The sequence below is a fragment of the Fragaria vesca genome, linkage group LG6 (genome assembly GCF_000184155.1).
Source record: "Fragaria vesca subsp. vesca linkage group LG6, FraVesHawaii_1.0, whole genome shotgun sequence".
Taxonomy (NCBI): Eukaryota; Viridiplantae; Streptophyta; class Magnoliopsida; order Rosales; family Rosaceae; genus Fragaria; species Fragaria vesca.
In genome coordinates, this window is record NC_020496.1 from 27,252,303 (window position 1) to 27,256,731 (window position 4,429).

The window sequence follows — 4,429 nt, forward strand, 5'->3', positions numbered from 1 at the left end:
ACTCTTGTGACGCATTAAAAAACCATGTAAAATAGGGAAAAATCATCCACAATGGTAAGGAAATAATGGGCACCGGAAAAGAAGGGTTTATAACGACCCCAAATGTCACAATGAATGAGAGAAAAACACTTGGAAGTAGAAATTGAACTAGAGGGAAAAGGTTGGCGAGTTTGTTTCGCCAATGGACAAATGTCACATTTATGACCAGAATCAAAAGAAAAATTGAGCTTATTATTGGCTAAAAATTGTAGACGAGAAGAAGAAGGGTGTCCTAACCTACGATGCCAAAGATCAGATGAAATAATAAGATTGCAAGCGAATTGGGAAGAAGGAGAAGTTGAAGATAATGCCACAAGGTAATAGAGGTCACCACGTTGCTTACCCACACCAATCATCGTCCTCGTAGCTAAGTCCTGTAAAATACACCAAGACGGAAAAAAAGTCACTGAACAATGTAAATCATCAATTGTCTTGCTAACAGACATAAGATCAACTCTAAAGTTCGGCACACAGAACATTATTCAATTCGAAATCATTAATCCGAACTGAACCAGTCATAGAAATTTTGGCCTTAGCTCCACTTGGTAAAGAAACTGGTGCCAATGAAGGATTCTCATCAATATTCATCAATAGTTTAGAAGAAGTGATGTGATGGGTTGCTCCGCTATCAATAATCCAACGATGAGGAGTAACAGGTAACAAACTTGAGGAAGAAACACGCTTACTTTTAACCAATGTCATAATTTGTAGACATTGTTCAGCGGTAAGATGAGGAGCAATTGCTTGAAGTTTGTGGATGGTGGAATGAATTGATGCCATGATAAGAACTCAAAGAGAATTTGATAATTTTAGGTCCAAGAGCGTATGGCTCTGATACCATATAGAAAACAATAATATGGCAGAATGAATATTGATTGTATTGATACAATAGGTTTATATACAGAGCAAACTTGGTGTACAACCAAGAAATCCCTACAAACTAGGGATACATAGCAATCTCCTAAATATACAAGAAATATACAAAGAATCTATTCTATTAAATACAAAATATTCTCAACACTCCCAAGTTGTTCATACTCATAAAAATAGATTTTCATCAGCATCTAAAAGCTATCTAGCATTCTCAACCAGATCCAGACCATAATTCTTCCCAAACACAATCAGCAGTAACTTTTCACAAATGGAAACGATACTAACACCCGCAATGGCATGGAGGACGTCGCATCTGCACCCTTGAACAAGGACTTGGCACCCTCATTCTTCAGTTTCTGAGTGGAGGCTTCAAAACTCTTGTACTTGACAGCTTTACTAGAGGTCATTATCGATGAACAATGTCAATTGGGTAGGAAGCAAGACCAGCACCATTTCTTAGGACTGTTGATCCATCCAAGGGCAAGGCTAGCAAAGAAACTATCCCATGATTTTCAAAAACAAGTCAGCTGGATACTCTGAAACACGAGTAGGGAATACCTACAAGCAAAAATTAAGTAGTGACACACTAACCTGCAAATTTCCCGTTAGGACCACAGGCTTGAGTGAATCTTACAGTCCGAAGTACACTTGAGAAATTGCTCATTATGGACTTAATTACCTTATTTTTTAAAGTACTCAAAACTTATTAGAAAATAAAAATTATAATAACAAAGTACGCATAAAGGAAAGCTAATCCTCTAGAACTCAGATATTCTCAAGATTTCCTTATGATATAACTGTCATTACCATGCAAAATAAGAGTTTGAAATTGAATGATCCAGTGATCCATGAGTGGCCACACTAACACTTGAGTAATACAGGCCCCAATACTTTTCCAACTAAAATACCATTTTAAACAGGAGTAGCATTGAGTTCGCAAATTGATGAAGCATATAGTCATTACGAATAAGAATAAATAGAATAAAAGCTGTCTAAACTGAATCGTTCGTGTAAATCATGATTACAGAAGCTCGAATGATCTTCAAATTTGATGAAACTTTGTAGACATGATCTACACATTGTGCTTTAGACATTGAAATGTGGAGTTATGAAAATAAGACCTGAAAGTGAGTCAAATAAGGAGCCCCGCACTATATATGTATATACAGTTCTTATCAGGTCCAAACATCTTTATTTATTCAAAAGGTACAAATTTTTCCAATTGAACCACTTTTCGGTCATATTTTTTTATCATAGCCAACTAGTATCTAGATATATATGACATAATCATCTCTGCAAAAGTTCAACTAAACTGGTGATCGTTAAGGTATCGAAACTATATGATTACAATGAACGAACCAAATATGTTCAACAAAAACCGTTCGTGTAATTCACAGTTTTGAATACCTTAATGATTATCAATTTGGCTGAAATTTTGTAAAGATGATATACTCGAAAAGCATGTCAATTAAAGAAATCCGTACTTTTTTAATAAATAAGGAGGTTTGTATCTGAAAAGGCCTATATATATACGCACACACACACATGCCTGTTCTGGTGCGGACGTCCGCACTAGGCTTAAATTGCGGATGTCCAGTGCGGACGTCCCTCCGACCCTCAGTTCTCCACCGGACGGCTCTGACGACGGCGCGCCTCCACCTGAGCGGACACCAGAGACATCCCCGATCACTTTTCCTTGCCGGCGAGATCGATTTGAAGGTTTTGGTAGCAACCTCCACCCAAAACTTCAGACAAGATCGATCTCAGCTACAAACTGTTATTCAGTGGACTCGGACTCACCGAAAAGGGAAAGTGATCGGGGATGTCTCTGGTGTCCACTCAGGTGGAGGCGCGCTATCGTCGAAGCCGTCCGGTGGAGAACGGAGGGACGTCCGCACTTTAAGCCGAGTGCGGACGTCCGCTTCAGAACTTTTCTGTATATATATATATATATATTCAGTTTGTTGATCCCTATATATAGATCAATTTTGTAAATTTTTGGCCAATTTGGTGATCGTTAAGGTGTCGAACAAGATTAAATCAATGAACAAACCAAATCTGCCAAATCTGAACCATTCATGCTTATAATAATAAATCGTAGTTTTGAATGCCTTAACGATCACCAAAATTTCTGAAAATTTAACATAACTGATCTTATTATATAGAACTACATATTGAACGGTGCAGATGTGATTTTGTGATTGAAAAGTTGGTGTAATTCCTTATCCCTTATATATATATATATCAAAAAAAGGGATCCCTTAGTAGAAGGATATATACATATATATATATATATATATAAAGAACTATTTATAAATATTCTAGATTTCAAATATTTTCTCATAAGATATTTGAGCAATTTAATGAAAATACCACAGTTTACAGCTCAGTGTATTGAAGAAGGAACAATGGAAATCTCATGGTTTGGATAAATAAAGATGTTTGATGTTTGGACCTAATAAGGACTTATACTATTATATATACAGGGCCTTTCCAATGAGGGATCACTTTTTTTGTTTATTTCTAGAGATAGGGTATTTGACAAACTTCCCGATCACTAAATCACATCTCCACCGTTCAGTTTTGTAAGTGTATATGAGTAGATCACTTATGCAAATTTTCAGAAAATTTAGTGATCGTTAAGTTATCCAAATGTTTGATTTATTTTTAATGATCTTGAACGGTGTATATTTGACATAAGTGTTAAGTTTTTTGTTTTAATCTCAGCCATCAAAGTCTATTAAAAAACAGATCTAATGGTGTGAGCCTATCCCTAAAAGTGACAAAAAATAGGGATCCCTCATTGGAAGGGCCCTAATTATATATATATATATACATAATATATATATACGGATTTTCTCAGCTGCGGACGTCAGCACCAATTTTTTGGTGCGGATTTCCATTTTTGCACCACTTTTTGATCAAATTTCCTCATCTCCACCGTGTAGTATATAGATAGTATTGTGTAGATCATCTCTGCAAAATTTTAGTCAATTTGGTAATCGTTAAGGCCCTCAAACTCGAAAAACAAATGAACGGACTGAATTCTATCCGGTTGTGTTCATACCAGAAATCTCGAATTTGAGGGCCTTAACGATCACCAAATTGGCTGAAATTTTGCAGAGATGATCTACACAATATTATCTAGATACTAGACGGTGGAGATGAGGAAATTCGATCGGAAAATGGTGCAAAAATGGAAATCCGCACCAAAACCGTTGGTGCGGACGTCCGCAGCCGAGAATGGCTGTATATATATATACACAAAGCTGTTCAGGTGCGGACGTCCGCACCAAAGTTTTTGGTGCGGATTTCCATTTTTTACTTTGGTGCGGATTTCCTATTTTTTGCACCACTTCCCGATTGAATTTCCTCAAACTTCCTTCTAGACATATCTAGATCATCTATGCAAAATTTCAGCCAATTTGGTGATCGTTAAGGCCCTCAAACTTGCGTTTTTCTGTTATATACCTGAACCGGACAGAATACAGGCCGTCGATTTGTTTTTCGATTTTGA